The sequence below is a fragment of the Leptonychotes weddellii genome, chromosome 15 (assembly GCF_054177405.1).
Source record: "Leptonychotes weddellii isolate Sample4059 chromosome 15, ASM5417740v2, whole genome shotgun sequence".
Taxonomy (NCBI): domain Eukaryota; kingdom Metazoa; phylum Chordata; class Mammalia; order Carnivora; family Phocidae; genus Leptonychotes; species Leptonychotes weddellii.
The window spans coordinates 19,676,098-19,683,804 of record NC_138383.1 but is presented as its reverse complement, the minus strand read 5'-3'; the positions used below and the strand labels follow the sequence as shown (position 1 = coordinate 19,683,804).

Genomic DNA, 7,707 nt, shown 5'->3' with positions numbered 1-7,707 from the left:
ATGGGTAAATACAACTCCCCAGAGGGGGGCAGGGAGCTGAGGTCCAGGGACAAAGCTGAGTTCCACTCCCACTGCCTTTTCCTCTTTGCTGATGCTACTCTCCAAAGCCACCGCCCCCAATATCTCAGACGCCTTCTGTCTTATGGGCCCTGTGCAGGCTCTCCTCCCCCCGTGAAGCCCCTACTGCCCACGGGGTCTTGGTCCTCAGGCTTCCCGCACAGGACCAAGGCTACCCATCCTGCCCATCCTGCCTGACACGTGGTATGCAGCCATCTTCATTGGCTTCCCATAACCCCTAGGAGCAGGCCACACTCCTTAGGGATACTCCTGACCAGGCTGCTGCCCAATTCTCACGGACACTGTCCCTGCCTTGAACCCTGCCCCTCAGTGGCTCAAAGCTGCTTCTGCTTTCACAAGCCTCCTGCCTGTGAGTCTTTGTCCCTGTTGTTTCTTTGGTCTGCAGCGCCCTCTCCCCTTTCCTCGCCTTTTAAGCCTAAGCATCACTTCCTTCAGGAAGTCTCTCTGGGTTAGATGCCCCTACCCAGTTTCCTCTAATGCTTTCTGCACACTTCTACCCAGGCAAAGGTATTGACCTTTGCCTTATGGGTCTCTCCCCTCTGACAGCGCGTTCCTCGAAGGCAGGAAGTGGGCCCAGAGCCTGGCACGCAGAATATCCTCAATAGGTTGGGGCACCAAAGGCCTGGCTGCCACTGTTAGACCAGGTGTCAGTGGCAGCCTAGGAACTGAAGGCTGCAGGAGGGCAGAACACCCACCCACAGGAAGCCCCTCCTGAAACCCTCCCTCCTTTGCCCTCAGCCTCCCCACCAACCCTGGAATTGACAGGCCATGTCAGTCTTCCTCTCTGTAAAATGGGCATGATAATTACAATAAAACCAGCCTGTCAGGACTATCGTGTCAAAGGCTAACAGGTATGAAAATGCTGCCTCAGCCCCCGGCCCTGTCCAGATACGGCTGATTCTGCCCCAAGCCCCTGGTCAGCTTTAGTTTTTAAAATCTTTGTTCCTGGAGCTCTGGTCCTCAGTGTTCCAAGTGAGTGGTCAGGACATCCTGCCCCTGCTGTTCCAAGGGTCCACACAGGAAGGCAGTTAGACGAAGAGGGAGTTCAAGGTGGCCAAAAGAGCACCTGTCTTAGCAGGGTCTTGATCTTGGTCAGATCCCACAACCCTCTGCTTCCTCATCTGTAAAATGGGACTAGTGCCACCTGCCCACTTGCTTACCTCCCTCAGGACTAACGGGAGGACGGAAAAGACAGCCACTTATGAAGCGCACTTGGGGGTGGTTAGGTCCTGATTAATGGGGGATGGTAGCCCCCATGAGGTAGTGAAGGGCATTGCTAAGAGCAGAGGACAGCGTGTGTGTCCTGGGCTCTCTTTTCCCCTGGTGGGCTCTGCGGAGAACTTCCTTGCGACTTGGGCATTTCCTGGCTCCCCCCCGCCCCGCGGAAATCAGAGCCAGACATCTGGGCTGCAGACTTTTGGGAACCTGATACTGGACAGTTTTCTGATGCCTCTCTTGAGCCCAGCATGGGTGGATGGGGCACCAGAGGCTGGCCTTGGGCATAGGGGACTCCCACCTGCAGCAATGCTGGTGCTCACAGGAGGACAGCCCCAAGAGGCCATGGTGGGGGGAGGAAATGGCCAGGAGGTTTCTATTTAACCAGATACCTCCTGGCTCAGCCCCTGGGACAGTGGAGCCCAGGACAGTGTGAATGAGACTTAGCCACTGCTTTCCTACTTCACTACCCTGTAGGGTGGGCACAGGGAGGGAAGGGAGGAGACTAGGGGGAGGAGCCTCATGGACCGACGCCCATTTGACAGATAAGGAAACCACAGCACAGACAGGAAGAGTAACTTGCCTGATGTCACACAATAAATGAGTGACATAGCTGGAGCTAGAAACTAGGACCCCCATTTCCTGCTTTGGGGTCCTCCTGTCGCTGGGGCCTCAGAGCCCTCTATAAAAATGTAATATGTAAACCAGAATAACGTAATGACAATGCTGAGTGTTATCTGTACCAGACACTGGGCTTCCCGTGCATTATCTTACTTCATTCTCCCCCGGACCTCAGAGGCAGGATTACTATTAACCCCACTTAAAGACAAGAACGCTGAAGCACAGAGAGGTTGGGGTCGAGGTTGCCGTGCCAACATCACACAGCTAGGACGTTGCAGACGCGGGATCTGAACCAAGCTCGGACTCTCGGTCCGAGCTCTCTTTCACTTACAGACTGTCCAGCTTTCTCTGAAAGTCCCACTCTCGCCACGCTGTGGGACCAGCAGCCCCTGTGATAGAGGGAAAAGGAGGGTGCCCTGGGAAGAGCTGGTGCCCAGGATTTGCCCTTCGTCCAGGCCCCAGTCACAAGAGACAGTCTCCACAGGTCTGCTCACGGGTGGGTGGGGGCTCCTTCCCTACACAGGGAGAGGCCGTCACATTAAACATGCTTCCCTCTTCCCCCAGCTCTTTCAGGAGCTGCCCTCCTTGCCCTTGCAGGTTCAGTGAGGGGCTTCTTCCACCAGGAAGCCCTCCCTGATGTCCTGTCACTTCCTCTTCTGGCCCTTGGCACCACGTCGCGCACGTGGGGATGGACGGACCAGCTGGATCAGCTCTACTCCTGATCACCAGCCGCCTGTCACACCTTTCTGTTCCCGTCTGTGAAATGGGAATAAGGAGCCCTACCTCACAGAATCTGTGTGAGATGAGAAGCGAAGCGGCATCCTATGAGGAAGCCCCTGGCACCCAGAGGGACCCTGCCACTCGCTCCTTCTCCTCCTTGTCCTTCTCCTCCTGGCTTTCTCCCTGTTCTCGCCTCACCGCCCCCGCCCGGCGCCTGGCACAGGGCCCGGCGCGCCCCAGCCGCCCAATCCCCGCTCGCAGCCTGACTTCCTGCCCGCCAGGCTCCCTCGGCACGTGCCCCGCGCCCCCCCCCGCCCCCGCCCGGGGATGCGCCACCTCCTGAGCGGCCCCGCGCTCGCCCTCTCGTCCTCGGCCCGGCTCCGGCCGCCGCTGACCTCCCGGAAGGGGGTCCAGCGGGCGGCTAGCAGGTGGGGTCGGCGAGGGCGGCGGCGGCGGGAAGAGGACGCTGCCCCTTTAAGGTGCCACCGCCGCGTGGCAGGGAAACAGCTTGTGCCAGCCCCATTCCGCCCGGCTCCGCTCGCAACAAGAAACACAATGCATAACAATCAGGCGCGCGCTTGGAGCCGTGCCACGCGGCGGGGGCGGGGCGGGGCCGCGGGCGGGGCGGGGGCGCCCGGGTCGCGACCCCCGACCAGCGTCCTGCGGCCGCGGGCGGACCCAGGCCTGGCGCTCCCCTGCGCCGCGGCTCTGCGCCCCAGCGAGGCGCCCCTGCGCCCCGGCGCCCCCCGCCCCCGCTCGTCTCCCCCTCCCTCCCCGCCTTCGCGCTCCCTACAAAGTTCATTCCCACTAACTCTTTTCCAGGCCACTTCCCCCTCACATCTGACAATCCGGGGCCCCTCATTCTCCCAGTAATCACTCCACTGCACTAATTGCACATGCAAATATGCAAATGCGTATTAATTAATTACTATACTAATTAGTTCTGTGGTATTTGCGAGTAATAAATCATTGGATGGGAGCGAGGAAGCTGGAGACCTGGCCCATTTTCATTCTGCATAAAATTTTAATGGTCTCTCTGGCTGATCCGGGACGGCAGCGCGCGGAGAGGCTCTTAAAGGGCCAGTGGCGGCGGGAAGGGGCAGGGGCGGGGAGCGCGGGGCGACCCGGGCGGCGCTGGTGCCCAGGGCGGTCTTGGAGATGCAGCCCACGCCCTGCACTGGCGGTCTCCAGCTTGGGGTTGGCTTTTCCCCTCCCCTCCGGGGCTAAGTGTCCTCCCCGGTGGCTTCAAAGGAGAGAATCCGGGCGGGAAAGAGGAGGCTGAGCTCGTTTTCTTTAAGAAAGGAAAGAGGGCAAGGAGCTGTGAGAGGCCAATGCCAAGGCCTTTGGGGCCCCCGGGAGACAGAAATGAAGACTCCATCCTCAGGACGGCTGAGTAAACTGAGGCACTGGAAAGGCCAAGGTTAGCTCTCACCCCTTGCCTGTCCCCAGGGGAAGGGAGCTACAAGGATGGCCTCGGCCCCAGTCTTTCCATGTCTCTGGTGGGGGCGACACAGGAAAGGGGGCCACCCAGGAAAGCCTCCAGCTTTCTCTTTCCACATGATCAAACTACTGCCCCGCCCCGTGGGCACCAGCTGGCACCCTGGCAGAGCCGTCCTGAGCTTGAGTGGGCCCCGGGGACCTTGCTTTATTTCCAGGAGGTAGTCAGAACCTGGGCACAGGGAGGGGTCTGGCTGCTTTGCAGGACCATTGACTCGGGAAGCCAGCGAGTTGTGCCTCCCCTGGGATCGTGCCCAGGCCAGAGGATGCCAGAAGAGGGAACACTTTAGTAGAGGCTGCAGGTCTTCCCTGAGCCGCAGTCCCCAGTACCAGGGTCTCCAGTCTGGTTCATGCTTACCTTCCAGTCTTCTGCCATCAACAAGCCCCTCAGTGGGGCAAAGCCCAAAGGGGGTCAATGCTCTGGTGGGGCCAATAATAGTAACAGCAACTAACAGTGCTATTAATTCAGGCTTTCTGAGAGCTCTAGATGTCTCATGACCACCCAGTGACATAGGTTCTGTTACACTGTCCATCTTATGGATGGACAAACAGGGGCACCGGAAGGCCAAGCAACTTGCCCAAGGTCACTCAGCGGCGAGTAGCGAAGTGGAATTTGAATGCAGGTGGTCCAGCTCTGGCATCTGGGTTCTTGCCACCATACTCTGCCACCTCTCTCTCTACTACCATGTCCTCAGCACCTCCTGAGAGCCAGGCCCTGTGCTGAGAACTTCATAGGCAATGTCCTATCCAGCCCTCACAACCACCCAGAAGGTAGGTTCTGGGATTTTCCCCATTCCAGAGCTGGGGAACCCATGACTCAGAGAGGTTGACTAAGTTGCTCTGGCCACACAGGGAGGATGTAGCAAGGCCAGGTTTGCTCCCAGCCTGTGTGACAGTAGTTGAGCAGGCTCTCAGATGCCCCTCCCATCCCACTGGGGGTGAGGCACGATGGGGTCATGGCAGCCCCTGCTGAGTAGGGAACAAGAGAAGGAAGGGATTTCAGTTAGACTGTGGGGAGGACTTTCTTCTGGAGAGGTGGGGGCTCTGGAGCTGGAGAGGGGTGGAGGCTGTTCCTTCTTTCCCACAAAGCAGGCTGCGGAAGGCCCCTGGCTACTGGAGGGGCAGGGGGTGGGGGTGGGGTTAGAGGGATGGGAGGAGAACAGAATGAGAAAGTCCAGGCACAATGATATTACTCCAGAATCCTGGTGATTGTTGTTGTTGTTGTTTTTCCTAATTTTGGCCCCACCCCGCCTACCTGCCCCCACCCCTTCTTCTGGAAATCTCCCGAACACCTCCACTCCAAGATTTGCTACTTGAGGGGACCCAAGAAATCCAGTCTCTGCTCTTTCCAGCAGGGGGGTGGAGATATAGCACTATCACTCTGTACGAGCTTACTATGTGCCAGGCACTTGATGTGCATCAACTTGTTTAATTTTCACAATTCTATAATCAGTATTCCTATTTTATCAATGGAGACAGGGAGGAAGAAAAGAGAGGTTAAGTTACTTGCTCAAGGTCACACAGCTAGTAAGCGGGAGAGTAGGATTTGAAACGCCCAACTTGGTAGGCTCTACCACCCTGCTCCCCCTTCCCTGCTGAGCTCCTGTGGCTACAGGGGCATGGCCAGATTGACCCCCTTGCCCAGTGGAGTCAGGGATCACAGTAGCAGCAGGCTTTTGGGGGGGTGCATTTGGAACTGGCAGATGCAAAGATAAAGCACATGCCTCCCGCCTATCATTCACACAGCCCTCCACCCCATGTGGATTTTCATGGTGCCCTTTACATGCTAGTACAAGTTGGGTAAGGTGAATGCTCAGGACGCCCAGATCCCTCTTCTCATTATCCTGGGGATGGGCATCCCCCCAGAGTGGGAGGCTATCCCAGCATTCCCCTATCAGCCCTCCCTTGACAGAACAGCAGGGTCAGGGAGTCAGTTCGCTGCAGGTCAGGCGGACCACCCAGATCCAGGGAATTGAGGTTCCAGCTCTCTCTCAGGGAGCAGCCCCGGGTCCTTTTCCCTCCCAGTGTCTCAGGGGAACTCCCTTAGGGAATCTGGACACCCTCACTCCCAAGCCCTAAGAAAACCTTTGACACCTACCTTCTGAGCCTGGGAGTCCCGGGGGAGGAGGGTGTAGGGCATTGGGAGGGATGGCCTTTGGGCTGCAGCCCAAAGGAAAGAAAGGAAATCCATCCTCTCCCCTCTACTCCACCAAAGCCCAGAGAAGCTGGGTTCATCAGGGATCCCCCCCTACACGCTCAGTTCCGGGGAGAATGGGGCGCAAGTTGGGGAGTTGAGGGGAAGAGGCAGGAGGCTCTGAGCTTCTCCACGCAGCCCTCAGGGCCGGGTGCCTGGGCAGGAGGAGGGGGCAGAGCAGCTGCTGGCGATTTATTAAGCAGTCACGGAAAAATTGGTTTATAAATTAACAGCTGTTTTAACTTTAGGGCCTCTTCTTCAGGGAATGGAAGCAGCCGACTGGACCGGGATCGGAGTGTGTGTGAGGGCTGGTGGAGGGGGTAGGAGGCGGCGGGTTCCGGCAGCTGGCAATCTTCGGGAGCAGCCTCAGCTGGCACCTCGGGGGACACCAGGCAGTGGCCAGAGCAGGGGGTCTCCAGGTGCCCGGGGCTGAGGCTGCCCCCACTGTGGGCTGCCTGCTTGCTCACTCTTTTCAACAACATCCTACCTGAGGGCGCCCGAGGGCAGAGACGCCGCTGTACTCATGTCTGCCACCAGAGGGCAGCCTCCACACATGGATTTCTGCTCCCCAACCCTCTCTGGTCCCCCTGTGTGGGTCCCAACTGGGCTGGAGAGAAACCCGGTCCAAGGCGGAGCAACAGAGAAGCCTGGTCCAGTGCACGCAAGCAATCTTCTACTCACCCATCTTGAATGTATTAAAGGCAGCCGTAAAGAGCGAGAGCTCTGGAATCAGACTGTTTTCTTGTGAACCCAGTGAACCCTCTGGGCAAAAGGGTCATTTGCCTAATCTGTAAAATGGAATGAGCCTCATTTGCCTAATCTGTAAAATGGAATGATACTAATGAGGCTTAAATGAGATCATACAAATAAAAGGCCTAGCTCAGGGCCCAACACAGAGTAAATGCTCCATATATGTCACCCGTTGACAATTTCTATGACTTGTGTATTCATCCATCCATTCATTCCTCAGTCCATCCCTCTCGGCCTGTAGCATCTCCTGTATACTGGGCCCTCTGGCAGGCAGGTGATGGTGCAAAGACAAATGGTGGGAAGGACACTTCTCAAAACAGTGTGTTGAGTTATGATACACCCACTGAACAGGGAGGGAAGGTTGACTTGGATGGGCAAAAGAGAACGTTTTGGGGTGATGAAAATGTTCTATATCTGTGTTATGGTATACTCATATGTTGTTTAAAATTCTCAAAAACTCATAGAAATGCATATCTTGGGGGCACCTGGGTGGTTCAGTTGGTTAGGTGACTGACTCTTGATATGACCTCAGGTCTTATCTCAGGGTCCTGGTTCAAGCCCTAAATTGGGCTCTGCGCTGGGAGTGGAACTTACTTAAAAAAAAAAAAAAAAAAAGGAGGGGTGCCTGGGTG

The 7,707-nt window shown here is 57.0% G+C and overlaps 1 protein-coding gene across 1 annotated transcript in view; it reads right to left on the bottom strand.

Annotated features, from left to right (window-relative positions):
- NEUROD2 (neuronal differentiation 2) overlaps window positions 1-2,804 on the bottom strand; it is a 12,257-nt gene extending 9,453 nt beyond the window's left edge. Inside the window, exon 1 of the mRNA XM_081805068.1 lies at window positions 2,698-2,804. The gene's annotated coding sequence lies outside the window, so the exon portion shown is untranslated. The remainder of the gene's footprint in view (window positions 1-2,697) is intronic.
- Window positions 2,805-7,707: the final 4,903 nt, after the last annotated feature.